Source organism: Notolepis coatsorum (assembly GCF_963971535.1).
Source record: "Notolepis coatsorum genome assembly, chromosome: 3".
Classification (NCBI taxonomy): Eukaryota; Metazoa; Chordata; class Actinopteri; order Aulopiformes; family Paralepididae; genus Notolepis; species Notolepis coatsorum.
The window spans coordinates 37533318-37550941 of record NC_140167.1 but is presented as its reverse complement, the minus strand read 5'-3'; the positions used below and the strand labels follow the sequence as shown (position 1 = coordinate 37550941).

The 17624-nt window shown below is 43.9% G+C and overlaps 1 protein-coding gene across 3 annotated transcripts in view; it reads left to right on the top strand.

Annotated features, from left to right (window-relative positions):
• ktn1 (kinectin 1) overlaps positions 1-17624 on the top strand; it is a 64218-nt gene that overhangs the window by 674 nt on the left and 45920 nt on the right. The gene's annotated exons all lie outside the window — the stretch shown is intronic.

The window sequence follows — 17624 nt, the reverse complement described above, 5'->3', positions numbered from 1 at the left end:
CTTGTTAGCCATGACACTTAACGTGAGTTGGGCTTTAGATAGCTAATGTTAGATGGCCTATTTTCTTCGGTCGCCATGGTCGTGTGACTCCGTCCAGTCAGGCTGAGAGCCTGGCCGTCGACATGTGCGCCCCTCGGCCCCTCCTCGCCTTTTCAAGGGTCATCTGCTGCTAAACGAGTGACACGGCAGCTAGCTGGTGTATCGTTAGCATTCCCTGTGCTTGCTGGCTGTTATGTCTTCGTTTTCTATCTTGCTGTACGATGGTTTGACTTGCTGGGTTATATCTGCACAAGGCAGACGGCTAGACATGCGCCTGGAACACTGAGTCCTCGGCCTCAGATTGAACATGGCCTTGTTGACAGTGGCTAGCCGGCCATCATCACCCCATCCCTCCCAATGAATGGAATGCGAGGCTTTTGTGTTGTTAACCATCTCTGTCCCTGACTGTTAAATTGAACTTTCATTCTTAGTGGCGAGGTTGTGCCCATGAACAGAGGTTTTCAAACTCATGCTGACTTCGAGGCACAATTTGTACAAAGAACCCGTCGCTGACATTTGTGTAAATTGACTCATGTTCTAAAGAATTATAGCAAAAGCTAACTTATTTTTCCCCCTTTCTGGTGGTCCCTGCCTGGGATCACATCAAGGACCTTTGAATGTCCCCCGACCCCAGTTTGAGAACCACTGATGCAGAGATTACAGAGGCTCTCTTGAGGTTCTCTTTTACCTTGAGGCTCTGTGTCTTGTCTTTTGGGATAGACATAGACTCATTGCAAACCCAGTATATGTTTTAATTTATTTAAACATTTTAGGTTGTGGTAGTGCTTAAGGTTAGGGATAGGTTTATAAACAACTTATTCATTAGTAGTCCCGATGGTTGTTTTTAGTCTCTTGTCTTTTCTTCTTGTTGGCATCTGTAACTCATTGACACATTTGAGCTGCCCCTTAAGTGTTCCATTATCTAGCTTTCAATCTTTCACATTCCATGTGTGACAGCCATACCGCGAAGCATGGCTCATTCAATTTAGGTTGTCACCTATGACTATATTTTGTACTATTCATAGATACCCAGTCTTATACTGTCTGTGGTACGTGTATAGTAGTTTGTGCAATAATTAGCATAGTAATGAAAGGATATGACTGCTTAATTGTACAGACGGGGTCCTCTTCCATAGATCTTCTGTATGTACTGTATGTCACTTTATCCTGTTCAATAATTTAGATGGGGACGTTGAGCTAGCTAATGTATAATGATTGTCAGTGTTGTTATTTTTTAGTGCAATGAGTAAACTGTTGTTCTTGCATGACTTTTACCTCGGATGGTTACTGGCTTTTCCTTAGATAAGATACCATATCAGTCTCTGACTCCAGGCAGGAGGTGCTTTGTGGGGTACTGAACTCACCCACGCTGCTCATGGCTTAACCTGGGTATGGGCAGATGTAATGGCTGATGCTTATCAAGTATCATCAGTATCTGTCCTGTTTGCATCCATTTGTAAGTCGTAAATTATACGCTACTTCTGGAATGGGTCACGTTGTTGAACAGTGTTCTTCTTTACTTGCCATGCCAAACAGGCTGGAGTGTGCCCTGTTTGCATGGCCTTTTTTTTTTTTTTCAAGTCCCGTCTACTCTTTTGTTTTATGGGACTGATAGTTATCAGGGGTTCCCGCGGTGTCTGTCCCTGCCAAAGCAGTAGGTCTGGACAGCCAAGTGGTTAGATTCCGGGGAGCCAATGGCCCGAGAGGGCTTTGTCCACGAGGCTCATTTCCATGCTGGGACATGGCTCTGGCTGCATAGGGTAACTCTTGCACCCTCCGCACTAAAGGCATGGCGCTACGTAACCCCACCCCATCCACATCCTGTCCACGCAGAGAGGAGAAGTACTATTACTTCACATTCCTGAGCACTGAGCGGGGAGTTCACCTTACAGTGCTTGTGAAGTAGTAGGCCTAACTTTCAGGGTTGTATGTCCTGATATGGTGTTGGGGGGGGGGGGGGGGGGGGGGGGTTTAGCAGTTGTCCTACAGGCTAACCCCTTGTATTTCTTATGCGCCCTGCATATGTGATGTGTACGTTTCCTTTGTGTCCGTGTGAGTGACCTTGTCTTCACAATATGAATGAATGCACCTGCTTGTAGCCTAGCCGCTGCTTGTCCAGGCTTCACACCAATCATTTACTCCCACTCTCCCCGAGCCGCCGCCAGCGCTCATTGCACGTCGTATGGGTCGTTCCTCTCGACCATTATCCTTTCTACTGTCCCAACGTTGACTACTCGAGGCAATTTTGAAATGAGGCCAAGAATAAGATGACTTATAAAACAAGACTCTTGCTTAACAGAGAAATATGTTGTAGCACAGAACAACTTAAAAGTGAAACGTTGACCAATCCGAACGCCTCGTTTTTCCACTCATGTCATGGGGTCTTTGTGTCGCGGCCATTTACAATGGGAGCATTTAGTTGTTATGAGTACTGAGTCCTCCCTGTAGTGTAGCCTGTGTAGTGCTTAGGAATGTATACATACACATGAAGCCTCACGAAGGCCCCAGTGGTGTTAGAGTGGGTAGAGGTCAAATGTACTGCGCTCCCAAGGTTAATCTATGTTGACCATAACTATATGATACAAGTGTAGTTTGACTTTGAGAGCTCAAACAATGTTGCATAATAAGGGGAAGTTATTTCATGTGCGGCTGAGACCAGACACGCTAGGGGCTTTGAATAGGGTCTGTGTTCCTCCAGAATGAGAAAAAAGCAAATTATGAAGCAACATTATTTTAGGCTTACTTGATTTTGTGTGTGTGTTTCTCAGACGAGAAGTAATGAGAGTTTTAGAGGCCCTGATGAAACCGTGGGACCTAAAGCCTTCAGGCCCAAAGAGGCACTGCAGCGGAAAGTTATTCTTAAATGTATTATCATGGGTAATCTGCTTAATCCAAATTACTTAAGAGGCCCAGTAAGGGAGATCTACACACAGAGCTGTCTCCTATTCTATATCTGTTCAGATCAACCACAAGAGTCGGACTCGGCACTACTTTATATTGTTGACAAACACAGCTTGGATTGGCCACATCACTCATTTACATCGGGTTTGTTTATTTATGTAGCTGGTAATGCACAGAAGGTATTGCTGTTTGTTGTCATATTAGCGGTATGTGGATTGAACAGAGTCCAGAATCGACTCAGTCCTGACGAGTACAATGGTTGAGCTTGCATGTGTAAATAAATGTAATGCATATTAATATAACAAGTGACCTTAGCATTCATAAGCCAAATAATCATCACAAGCATTTCTTCAGTGCTATTTTGCCAAGAAACAATACACAAGAGACCACTTGATTTGATAGTTTCTCCCATCGCTGCTTCTGGTGACTAATAAAGCTTCTTCTGTTTCCAGTAATCATTGCTACTTTGTTTCCATTACAATGATTACTAGCACCACACACTACATGCTCTCAGGGGACTGTCTGCAGGTGCATGGATGTGCATAACTGTTATTTTGAAGGCTGACTATCTACTCATTAATCGGTTGAAAACTGGTTAGCTGTGTTTTTATTTAATTTATATATATATATAACGGTTACCATAAGGTTCAACAGGTAGCCTACAACAGTGGTTTCCAAAGTGGTCTGCCATGATGACTGTCCAGGGATGCCTTGTGCCACGCATATTCTGCCCATTTCTAATTATTTCTCTCAACACGACGATACAAATCCATGTAATGTTACAACTTACCAGACACCAGCACATGGGCTCCACACAGCCATCATCCATGAGTTAACACTGCTGCTCCTCATCACAACAATGCCTGCTAGTGCATAATATATTGTTATCTAACTACAGAAATACAGCCTGCCTCCATGACGACTCTACTTTACTCACCATTGGTAGCTACTAGCTAGCAACACTTTCGTCACTCTCAATGCGTGAGGTTGGTTGGCGCTAGTGAAGCGTTTGAGTCGGAACGAGATCAAATAAATGAACCAAGCTTCTCATTCTTTTTCTTTAGCCTCAGCTGTTTCTCGGCACTGGCAGCAACTCTACTGGTCTAGACCTCGCTCTTCACTTATTACTATCTCCTGTTCATTTTATAAGGTGAATGTCTAAAGTGATACAAAATAATGTAAATTTTTTAATTAACCTTCAACTGTTAATATCCAGTTAATTTAAAATGATTGGTTAACCGACCGTATATCCTTGTACTAGGGCTGTCGCCGACTAAGGATTTGGATGGTCGACTAGGATTGGCCAAAATTTGCCGTTAGTCGACTATTGGTCGACTTACAAAAAAAAATAAAAACGTATAATTTATATATTTTTTTATTTATCATTCCATTTGGACTGTGGGGGGTGCTTAATGTCTGAAGGAGTCGACTGAAGGCTTCTTGTCCTCTGCAAAAGCATGCAATTGGTCCACTGATGGATACATCTTGATATTTGTCTAGTCTAGTCTGTTCATTAGATGGGTGAAATCCTCTTTCAGTGCCTCTGTGCCTGTTTTCGAAGGCAGTTAGCCTCTGGTATGCGTGCCATTAGCGTTAGCCACGCTTCTAGGCCTCTTCTATTGGAAAAAATTATACTTTTTTTTTTTTATTATATTCGACTAAGAGGTTGGCCAGTCGACTACGGCTCCTTTCGACCGATTAGTCGACTAATCTATTAATAGGGGTCAGCCCTACCTTGTACATTGGGTTTTTTTCTATTCATGAATCAAGATAGTTTTTTTGCCTAAATGAATGATCAAATATACATTTGGATTTCTCTAAATGATTCCTGAAATAAGTGCCAGTTGAAAATACACCTATAATAATTCATTACATTTTATATAGCGCTTTTCTCAGACTCAAAAGCATTTTACAACGTAGGGTGGATATAGTCGAGTTAGACCGCGCTCACAAGTTCTCACACTGGGTGCTGTAATCCCATAAAGTTCAGTATATCAAAGCAGGGTAGCCGGACCAGCACTCACAGGTTCAATGTTTTTTATTGGCAGCCTGAATCAAAAGCAGACATGTTTCGGACAATGTCCTTCATCAGTGGTATGGCTAGCTACAACGTAGGGTGGAAAAATTGCCTCCTTCACCACCACTGGTAGCACCCAACCTTGGGCTATGCATGCTCAATGGCTGCCATACACTGGCACCCGGCACACATCACACTACACAATGACTGAACGGTTCAGGAGACTGGGATTGATGCCAGCCAATAAGGGGAAGGGATGATTAGGTCGCCTTAACACAATCTGCGCCGGAAACGAGTTAACTCGTTGTTGAGCGCCAGAAACTCGTTTTTGGGATCGTTATTTCGTTTATTCGCTATATCTACTCATAATTCATAGCTGCAGCCTCTGGTATACCCTTCAGCGCCCCGCTACGACGGTCATTTCATGTATGGACGAGGAGACATAATAATGATGATCTAGCGTTGATTTCAGGATGATTAGATAATCAGTTGAAAAATTACAACGTGATTACTGGATTACAGCAAAATGCCTTTCTCGTCTTTTTCATGGAATTACTGAAAAACACCCAAACCACTCTATTCAAAACGGAAATGTACGGATGAAAAAACTGTCTTGCGCATGTTGACTAGAAGCAACTCACTGAGACTCTACGGCGTTATTAGACCCATATAATATAAAATATATTTTAAGCACTCGCAAATGTCAGTCTAAAACTATATCCATTGAATAAAGACCTAGCGGGTATCGGCGCCCCCTGCTGCTGGCGGTCAATGTGTTGATGTCAGAGACCTGATTGGGAATTTTTCCAGGAACATCGAGGAACCCCCTACTCATTACGACCGAATTCAGTCAGGACCTCGGTTTAGCATCTCATCCGAAGGACTGCACGCGCAGCTGTACAGTGTCCAGCTGTACGGTGTCCCGATCACCGTAATAGGGGCATTGTTACTGACTAGTCCAGAGGACAGAGTGCCCCTTGCTGGACAACACCACTTTCCAACAGCAGCCTTGACCGGGGCTCGAACCGGTGATCTTCCGATCATGAGTCCGGAGCTCTACCCATGTAGCCACACTGCCGGACACTAGGGCTGGGCGATACGGCCTCTAAATGATTTTTTGGCTCACGATACACTATATATATCGCGATATTATTTCCTCTAAAGCACTTAAGTGTTTGATTTAACCCTTTGATGCATACAGTCACGCCAATATGATGATTATACTAGTCCCTGCAACATATGTTTGCATTAAACCATGATAGCACACTTAATGATTTTAGAATGTTTTAGTGATATTAAATGTTTATCATCAACTATCCAGTTAGTATTTATAGTGTAACGTTTGGCTACTTTAAATATTTGGCTACTTTAAATAATTGAACGTAGAGCGAGAGCGTGATGTTTGAGCGTCCTAAGTTGCTGACCCATAGTTGATAATGTCACACCAGGATGTCATTGTCAACACACTGAGTTGGAACCTGGAGCAGCCCGATGGATAAAGAAACGAATAGCCTGTGAAGTTATCTTTGAACCTCTGTCCAGCCTCGTCAATATAACCCCCCCCCCTTTCCTCACTAATGGAACTGGTGCCGTGGAGTCACGTTAGAACGTTAGTTAGCTTAGCGGCTAACGTTAGCCCGTTGGTGCGCTAAAGCAAGCAAGTCAGTCTCATCTCAGCCATGGCGACTTAGAAACTGACGTGGTAACATATACTCGATGTTCACGATATAGTAATTTACTACATCATGTAGAACAAGCCGCGACACATCCGAGTATACTCGATATATCGCCCAGCCCTACGGAACACACGTCGTTTGTCGTTTCCCATTCCAAGTACCATCGTTGATATGATATGATACATTTATTTATATTGCGCCCCTCAACCAATAGTTACATCGGCCCGGGGCGCATCCCGGGAGAAAGAGAAACGAACAAAAGACGCGAACGAAAAACAGAAAAAATACAGGCAGTCGAACCAATCGGATAGAGAACAGACTGACATAATACACCACACATACAACAATACAAAAAAAATAACTAGCTCATGGATTGTTTATGGCGAATAGGTGGGTTTTGAGCATGGCCTTAACACTTTGAAGAGATAATCAGCCCGCGGGTTGAATGCCCATCATGAGAATTCTCGTTTTAGTGATCTGAATTTACATTTCATCAACAGAGTCTTAAAGTGTTAAAGGTCCGTAGGGTGCTTGCAGATTTCAGGTTGAGTGGGAGCTTGTTCCAGAGGGTCGGTGCTGCGACTGCGAAAGCCCGGTTTCCCTTTGTCACCAGTCTTGTGTGGGGGATTTTTAGGCAGATTTGGTTGTTTGAACGGAGGGATCTGGAGCTGGTTGATTGGACCAGGAGTTCTTTTATGTAGGCTGGGGTGAGAGTCCAGGGACCGAAACTAAAGCCCGCCGCCCGCCAGGGGCGGGCTGTTTTTACCTTTGGCGCATGACACTTAGAGGGCTGCCCGCCGTGTGGCGTGTAGACGTGTAGTTCATAACTTCATAACGATACTCTTGTGCGAGTACAGATTATAGCCGCTCGTCTTTTTTTTCTCCGCCGCGAGATCGTTAAAAAACTACAAGTCCCACATCGCACTAGGTCCAATCACAGTAGAGTGACGTGACTGGTTTCATGAGAAAAAAAGCAAATGACCAATCAGAAGCTATCATTTGGCTTGTTTACTTCCATCTGCTCTAGTCTATATCGGACCTCCAAGAGCTAACGTTACTGTTTAAACAATGACCCAGTCAACTATTCACTTTTAGTTTAATACATGACGAGGCATTGTCTAACGGTATCTAGCTGGCTAGCTACTGATAGCTGCTGATATCAACAAATGCTCCAGCAATAGTCTACTCGAGTGCATAATACCTCCGGTTAGAGCTGCCGCGGTATCGGTATTACCGCGGTATCGCTGTTACATCATGCCCACCGCAGCGTTGGGCTGAATACCGGCATCACCGCTGTTTTTTATTATATTATTATTATTATTATTACGCTCTCGTTGGGCTTGCGGCTCTGCAGATATACCCTACTTCTCTGTCGAGATTCCAAGCGACCCTATTGGGTACCAGAAAAGTCACATGAAACACTGCAGACCACTGATTGGTCAGAAGAGATACGCGAAGTGCTTTTACTTCCTGAATCTCAGCCATGAGCCATTGATCAGAGCTCATAGTCACAACACGGCTAATAGTACGTTAGCTCCCACCGGAGACCGGAGTGGATTACCGACGCCGTCGCTCCTCAGGGAACGAGGCATAATGATTTTACTGCAACGAAATGTTATAATAAAAGCCCTTCGTTCTATACACTTGTCTGATTGAAAACTTTATTAACAGACCGCAGAATGGGTACAACTCGGCACGCTCTGAGCAAAGAAAGGAACTTAGATATTAATTGAGTAACGCTTGCCTTGCTATGGTCCGGTAAATACGAACGTGTAACTATACTAACGTTAATGCCACAAATCGAATGCCTTTGTAATCATAAGTAGTAACGTTATAATAATAAGAAGAAGAAAGGGTCGGGGGGGTAACCGGCGGGCGCGCCGCTACCACCCCTGCTCGCGACACCGAGGGGAGACTTCGAATCAGTGTTTCACTTTTAATAACAAATGCGTGCATGCCGAATCCCAAACAATATTCATGCTGCAAAGTCATCCTCTAAAGATAGACATTTAGACTAGAGGCAGGCTATATGCTATAAAGAGTAGACTACAAAAAAAATGCATTCAAACTTTTTTTTTGTGTGTGTGTGTGCAATAACCGCGGCGGTAGGACATTTTTTGAAAATTTGTGCGGTAAGGAAAACATCAATACCGCGGCAGCTCTACCTCCGGTCCCTCGTTAGCTCGCGTTAGCTAGCTCACGATAGATAGATCTGTCCCAGTAAACTAAATTGTCTTAACGTTATCTACCGGGCTAGCAGTAGCTACAGATAGCTCCTGATATCAATGTCTTATAACATTGATTGAATGCGTATTCTAGCTGAGGGCATGTTGAATGTGATTTGACAAAAGAACGGTAACGTTATAAATAGGTCCAGCTGCATCGCCGGAGAATCCTTGCATGCTGAATGTAGGGTCTAGCTGAATATAGGGTCTAGCTGCAGGGCCGGAGAATCCTTGCTGGAGCTGGAGGCTACTCAAGTATACACACAGACAGTGGAGCTGTTTGCAGATAGCAAGCATTTTGACTTATTGCGTGGTGGCGATGTCTCGCAGATAATACAACTACAAGTATGATTATATAATATATATTTTATTTAATTTTTTTTTTTTATATAAAATATATATATATTTTTTTTTAATAAAAAAAAATTTGGCAGGTAAGAAATATGCTTGGCGGGTAGACTCTTCCCATCTACCCGCCACTGGCCGGTGAATCAAAAAGTTAATTTCGCTCCCTGGGTGAGACCGTTTATGGCTTTGTATGTGAACATGAGGATTTTGAAATGTATTCGCTGTTTTACCGGGAGCCAGTGTAGGGATACAAGGACTGGGGAGATGTGGTCCCTCATCTTGGTGCCCGTCACGAGCCTGGCGGCTGCGTTCTGGACGAGTTGGAGGCGGTTTATGTATTTGTCTGCGCCAACACCAGAGTAGAGGGCGTTGCAGTAGTCCAGTCGTGAGAATATGAGGGTGAGGATGACTCTTTGAAGGTCGCTGGGGGAGAGGAATGTTTTTATTTTTGCAATGGTGCGCAGCTGGAGGAAGCAGGACTGAGGCACTGGTCTGTCGAGTTTCAGCTCGGAGTCAAAAAAGACCCCCAGGTTTTATCAGGGTGGACAGAGTGCCCATGTTGTTGGTTATCTGGGTGACAGAGGTGGGTGTGCCAAACAGAATTATTTCAGTTTTGCTCTCATTTAACTGCATTAAGTTTTGTGACATCCACTCTTTGATATCTCCCAGACAGTTTTCTTTAGTCGGGTTAATCCAGAGGGGTCATCTGTGGTGAGTGGTAAGTAGATCTGTGTATCATCGGCATAGCAGTGGAAGGAGATGTTGTGTCGGGTGATTATTTGGCTGAGGGGGAGCATGTAGAGGTTGAAGAGAATGGGAGCCAGGATCGAACCCTGTGGGACTCCGTGGGTGGTTTGCTTTCTGGGAGGAGCAGTTTGTTAGGTTCACTGAGAAGGTTCTGTTTTCCAGGTAGGACCTGAACCAAGCCAGGGCGGTGTTTGTGATGCCCGCCCCCTGCTGGAGGCGGTTGATGAGGATGGTGTGGTCGATCCTTGTCGAAGGCTGCACCTAGGTCGAGGAGGACCAGTGCAGCACATTTCCCAGAGTCGGTGATGAGGAGTAGGTCATTCAGTACCTTTACGAGGGCGGACTCAGTGCTGTGGCCAGCCCAGAAGCCGGACTGGAATTTCTCCAGAATGTTGTTTTGGTGGAGGTAGGGGAGCAGTTGAGTGAGGACAGCTTTTTCCAGTAGTTTGGACAGGAATGGTAATTTGGATATTGGTCTATAGTTGCTGAGGGTGGGGTCAAAGCTATGTTTTTTTAAAGAGGGGCTGGACTACTGCATGTTTAAAGGTGGATGGAACTGTAGCAGTAGCCAGTGAGCTGTTGATGATAGAGAGGATGTGTGGACCGACTGTGTGGAACACCTCCTTGAAGAGGTGGGCGGGGACAGGGTCCAAGGGGGATGACGCAGGCTTCAGTGAGGAGGCCAGCTCGGGAGAGGGAGGACATTGGGATAGGGTTGAAATTGGGGAGATTTGATGTGCATCCCAGCGTGGTGGCTAGGTCCTGAGTGTTTCTTCTGATATTATTCACTTTCTCACAGAAAAAGGACAGAAATTCCTCACATTTGGCAGGGGATGGATCCTGGATAGTGTTGGAAGAGGGGTAGACAACAGAGTTTATGGTCTGGAATAATACTCTGGGGTTTTGTGCATTTTTGGCAATTACGCTGGAGAAGTATAGCTCTCTCACTTTTCACCACTCTCTGGTAGGTCTGCTGGCTGTCCCTGAGTATCTCCAGTGAGATCCGTAGATGGGCTGTTTTCCACCTGCGCTCAGCCTGCCTCCAGATCCTCCTCTGTGCTCTGGTGGTGTCATTGAGCCAGGGGTGTAGCCGCAGGTCTTGAATATTGTTTCTATATGTCAGAAATAAATTCTGCTTTACTCCTGCAGTTTATAGGGGTGTTGTACACATTATCTTCACATTCCAGGTGTGGCTGACGATGAGCTCCTCTCCTCTTGTTTTTAAGTATCCTGGTGCCCAACTGCAGCTGTAACGGACCTCAACGCGTGACATTTACACTTGGTTTTTTTTGCCCCTTGCAGAGCTCTCTGTTTGAGTTTAGAATGTCATCTTGTCATCTTATTGAGTTGGGGCTGAAAAGGGAAGTGACTACTACTCGGGTCAAAGTAGGATTTCCTTTAGCCTAGTTACCTCTCTTTATACTGTAGACCTGTGCTCATTTGTTTTCTTTGAAGTTAATTGGTGATGTCGGCAGCCTTTGTTGGCTTATGGGCCTACCTGTCTCCATGCTGCATTCTTCAGTAGGTTCGATGGACAATGACTTTGTGGATCGACAATGTTCAAAGAGCTGTTGCACATGTCAAGACGATTTTGGGGTAGTTTGAGTCCAACCAGCTGACTGGCATTTAAGCACCGACTTGTGCCATGACATGGCCTTTGTGTTTAATGTTGTTGTGAAATATAGGACTAATGTAATTGGCAGTACATGATAAAATTGTTTCGGTGTCAGGACAAATTCTCACTTGTTAACACTGTTTTTTAGCCATTTTACAGTGTCTGTTAATGCTGTATAAAGCCAAGCATCTGCTAATGCTTAATTCACATACATTCTGACATAAGTATTTGAAAGACTTGCCAGCTTTCACCCTACAAATATAATTGACTTATAATAATTAGTTTGTCATTGTGAAAATGCATTGTATTTGTCTTTGCAATAGTTTAACAATATCAACGTAAAATAACCCAATATGTTGAGTTGACGGACTCATAACTTGTAAAAAGGTAAATCACTAGAAGCATATAGACCTAGTCTTAAAGGCACATGCCAACATTTTGAGAAATTAGCTTATCGTCTTTTCCAGAGAGAGACAAGAAGATGGATACCACCAGTTTCCTCTCTGTGTGCGTTCAGTAGAAAGCTATCTGGCTGCATGTTAGCTTAGCACAATGAATGGAGAAGACTATAAGCAAATGTCCCAAAATGTTGGCGTGTTCTTTGAATAGGATAATAACACTGAGGAGAGTAAGGGCCTGCCCTACTGACGTTCTAACCCCTCCCCTTTCATATCACACATCATACTGACCTGACCTGTCGGTGAAGCAATGAGCTGACTAGTGCTCCATGGCCACGTGTACACAGAGAAGGTGTGGGCACAAGGCTGTTATCTGGGTACATGGAGAGAGAAGGTGTGGGCACAAGGCTGGTATCTGGGTACAGAGAGAGGTGTGGGCACAAGGCTGGTATCTGGGTACAGAGAGAGAAGGTGTGGGCACAAGGCTGGTATCTGGGTACACAGAGAGGTGTGGCGTGTGGGCACAAGGCTACTATCTGGGTACACAGAGAAGGTGTGGGCACGAAGCTGGTATCTGGGTACACGTAGAGAAGGTGTGGGCACAAGGCTGGTATCTGGGTACACGGAGAGAAGGTGTGGGCACCAGGCCATGTGAGCGGATCGGAGCGTGAGCGGCGCGGGGAGCGGAGCAGGCGGTTTTGACGTGAGCGAGGAGTGGGTTTTAAAATGAGTCGGCGCGACGTCCGGAGCGAGAGTTCTCCTCCGCTCCAATCCACTCCAGGACGCTCACAGTGGTTTAACACTGTTGATGTAATATATACATGCAGTACAATGCCAAAGCAACAGATGGCGATGTACAAACATGAAGGCCATTTTCAACCAATGAGAAGGGTAGGGCTGACCTTCGAAGCTTTTTTTGGCAATCGAAGCTTCGGGGCCGAGCTGATTTTAATATTTTTTTTTTTTTTTTTATCTTATGTTGTGGGACTTGTACAGCACTTTCGTAAACGTTGTTGTTTTTAAATGTGCTCTATAAATAAAGTGGGTTGGATTTAGGGCTGGGCGATATAACGATAACGATAAATATCGCGATATATTTTAATAATCGATATCGAATATCGGAATTTAAAAAAAAATCGAAAAATCTTTTTTTTCTTTTTTTTCTTTTTATTATTATTTTTGTTTTACCTGCAACAGGGCAGTTTTAAAACCAGAGACAGTGGACAGACTTGTCTTTCTTGCCTGCAACTTAAAGTAATGGCTTTGCTTGTCCAAATGACAATACTGACCAAATTCAGATTTCTTTTTCTCTTGTCCATTTATTTTGTTTGCTTTCTAATTTAAAATACATTTTGAAACCGTCTGTACACACAGTAGGCTATGTGTGCTAGCAGAACTAGACTCCAGTCACGAGTCACAGTGCACATGTGCAGTGGTTTGTCCACCAAAAAAGCGCCAAAAGATCGAAAATAAACTAGCAGAGCCAGAACTGTTCAACTCCTCTGGAGCCACAGCCAGCAGAGAAGCCGGTTTACTTTAGCTTTTAAACCAGCTGCAGCCTGAGAACTGGAGTGTGAGGGGATGTAACACTAAAGATGGCGGCAATGACAAAGAATTGCTGCAAAATAAACATACATCTGTTGTTAAAAAAAAAAAAAAAAAAAAATTATACTTATAACAATTAGATAATTATCGATATCGAGAAATAAAATAAAATTATCATATCGTTATCGCGATATGATTTTTTTCCATATCGCCCAGCCCTAGTTGGATTCATTAATTAAGTAGCCCCTTTCGTGACTGACTCATCCAACAAGGTTTCACTCGGCTGTGTGATTTAATTCAAGGTGGATCGCTGTTGTCGTTTGAACAACTTCAGATTTCATGGGAACTACCAATCCCCCAAATCAAGAATGTTTAAGATTAATGAAGTAAGATTTTGATTATTTGAAATATGGCCTGTGTAGACTAAACTATGCACAGAATTATGTCAGTCTACAAGGTCCAGATTCTACATGGTCCGGCAATGTAGACCTTGTAGACTCCACTACAGACCAATTATCAGTGAATGTTCATGCATTTTTAAGAAGGGCAACTTCCACAAAAAAACAAAGAACTCACCAAAACATCTCAGTAGCACCTTATCTAAATGTTATATTTCATATATGGAGATTCATATTTATTTATGTATTGCATGCATTTCTACATTTTATTTCCTATTTTGTTTATTCATCCCAGTATCTTTCTTTCTTATGTGTGGAATTCTACAAGGTGCGCGCACACACACACACACACCTACACACACCTACACACACACCCACACACACACACACACACACTTACATTTAGTCATTTAGCTGACGCTTTTATCCAAAGCGACTTACAAGTTCTGTACGACAAGACGGCAAGAAGGGTACAACTCTATCAGCTGAGTAACAATGTTCATCAAAGTGTTGCGTGTTACAGTGTAGGTTAGTTTATTAGGACAAGTGCATGACAGTAAGGTTAGTCACGGTTAGATTTTTTTTTTTTTTTTATCATTTCAGATAATGGTTGAAGAAGTGAGTCTTTAGTCGACGGCGAAAGATTGGACGGGATTCGGCTGTCCTAACTGGGATGTGTAGTTCACACACACACACACACACACACACACACACACACACACACACACACACACACACACACACACACAAATCGAAGTAAAAAAAAAAATCATTTTTTTTTTTTTTTATACTTCGATTTTTTTTTAATGTTCGAAGCGTGTGCCATCGAATCGAACGTTCGAAGCTTCGAAGCATTTAAGACAGCCCTAGAGAAGGGTGAACCTGTGATATCCTGTTCAGGCTTCGTCACTGTAGAGACGCCCACCATAGATATCTATGACGCCCACACTCACTCCTGTTAGAAAAAGTATCGACGCCATTGTTGTTGACGTTAGCTTACATGCTAACGTTAATGGCAGCGACCATAGCATTGTGGCTCGGCTAGCCTATCATCGCTTAATAGAGCTAGTGAATGGATAAACAACGTTATTTAACATTGCAGAATGGCTACAATTACAATGCGGCTCAATACAAACAATTGTTAAGGGGCCCAGGGGGTGTAGACTGTTGTAGTTTGAGCTAATTTACACCATGCTCCAAAAAAAAAAGAAAAAAAAACTGCCGAGCGATCTGGCGCGGGGAGCGCTCGATTCAAGGTGAGCGGGGAGCGAGCGGAGAGCGACTTGGGGGCGGGGTCAACATGAGCGATTAGCGGAGCGGACCAAGCTTTAAAGAGCGAAGAGCGGATTTCTCGGCCGCGCCGATCCGCTCACGTGGCCTGGTGGGCACAAGGCTGGTATCTGGGTACACGGAGAGAGAGAAGGTGTGGGCACAAGGCTGGTATCTGGGTACACAGAGAGAGAAGGTGTGGGCACAAGGCTGGTATCTGGGTACTAGGCTTGGGCGGTATGACGGTATACCAGGGTATTTAGAAATCCCGACGGTATTGAAAATCAATACCGTCACCGTCAAAATCACAGATGCGCTTCAGTTTCTATTACAGTGAAACGGAGTTTTGAGTGTAGTGCACACGCGTGCCAGCAGAGGGCGAGACCAGTCCTCACTAGTGGAGCGAGTGGGTCACAACGGTGTTCACGTTTTACGGTAATGTTTCGACAGTGCTGTGAAAATAACGTAAAGCGTTGTGTTAACTAGAGTTGGTTTGTGTTGTTGTGCACTAGTGGAGCAAGCAAATAATCAGTCTATTATATGTGAACTAAAGAGTACAAGGTTTACACAACAGCCCCCACCCGCCTTTTTATTGTATTTGTACCGTCCTGTACTATCCGCTGTCAGCTGTTTATCTCTCTCTGTGAGCTTGATTAACTAGCGTTAGCTCACGTTAACTAGCGTTAGCTCTGCGGCTAATCTTAGATTACCCTGAATTAAATCAATGACTAGGTTATAAAGAATTCGAGTAGTTTTCACTGCACATAGAAGTAGCCAAACAGCGGGAGCATTTCGGGAGGACCAAAACCCAGGCAATTTCAAGCCCTTAAGGAATCAAATAGTCTGCCATGGCTAGGCTACATGCTAACGCTAACGGTGCAGGCTTCTGACTACCATTCTGAGAGCTAACGATGATTTGTTTACTTGGTAACACGGGTTGAAAATGATGATGATGAAAATGAAAGTCATACCGTATACCGGGGTATTATGTCATCAAGGTATGATGGTGTGAAAAAAATACACAGAGAGAGAAGGTGTGGGCACAAGGCTGGTATCTGGGTACACTGAAGGTGTGGTGGGCACAAGGCTAGTATCTGAGTGGCACAAAGTAATAGAATGCCCTCTGGATCCGGAGGCCCAGTAATATCTCATCCCTGCCATGTCAACTCCCAAAGCTGGCTTTATTGTAAGCAAAACGAGTGTCGACATGTTGGTCTTTCTGTCACACAACCTAAAGTGGGTTGAGCACTCGTATCATACAAAGCTCCAGGTATATTAGTTTGTATTCAGGCTTGGACCACAGAAGCTATTTTCGTCAGGTGTAATTCATGTTTTTTATTTGATATGGTTGTTTATTTACTTTGATCAATGCCCACAAGTGAAGGCACAATTTGATTTATTGCTTTTTTGTCACTAAACGAACCTCTGCACCATTGGCGACCGGGCCGCCTGTATCAGTTCAGCAACCGTTCCTATTTCCGGGGTAGGCCTGATTGGCCCCGACAGGCACGTGACCCGCCGCGGCCACGCCCCGCGGCAGCCCCAGGACGCGGCAACGAGGCTGCTGTGGTTCACCGCTTAATATACAATACGGCTCACTTTTCCCACTTCAATGACCGAGCCGCTGTTTAATAATATTGTCGCGGCGGAGCTCCGTCGCGGCAGCATTATGTAGCAGTAATCCCCCCTTTTTTACCATTGACAACTAGCTCGACGCTGCTTGGCTGTCGATCCTATGGTCCGTTTGTGACAAGTTCGATTCCCTTAAAAAAAAAACGTGCATTTTTTAACGTGCATTGCACTATAGCGTATTGTATATATATATATTTTTTTTTTTATCAAATATTTTTATTTTCTTTTCTTTTTTCCAACATGAAACAAAACATATCACAATACAACAACAACAATACATAAAAAGACTTACTCAACACCACATGACAAGTAGGGGTGGGACGATACATCGATCCAGATCGATACATCGATGTAATTATCAACGATCGAATCGGATCGATGCGATGTAATAAGATCGATTCATATCGATACTCTTATTTTGAAAATCCTGTGGCGAGTCTCATAACTGATTGTGTTAAATGGGCATATGATATCATCTCATATCGATCCCAGGCACCTGAATCTAATCGTATCGTATTGTATCGTGAGAGACTTTGTGATATCGGCAAATATCGTATCGTTGTCCAAAGAATCGATATCGTATCGTATCATGATGAAACTGGTGATTCCCACCCCTAATGACAAGACAACCACTGATACAACTGTACAGTGATCATCCTAACATGGACACTCGCTCGTTCTCTTCCCCCCCCCCCCCCCCCCTCCCCCCGCTCACCCCAGGACCTCAACATGAGTCACACTCATAATACATCACAATACATCACTCAGCAAAAAAAAAAAAAAAAAAAAAAAACAAGAATCTAAACAAACATTT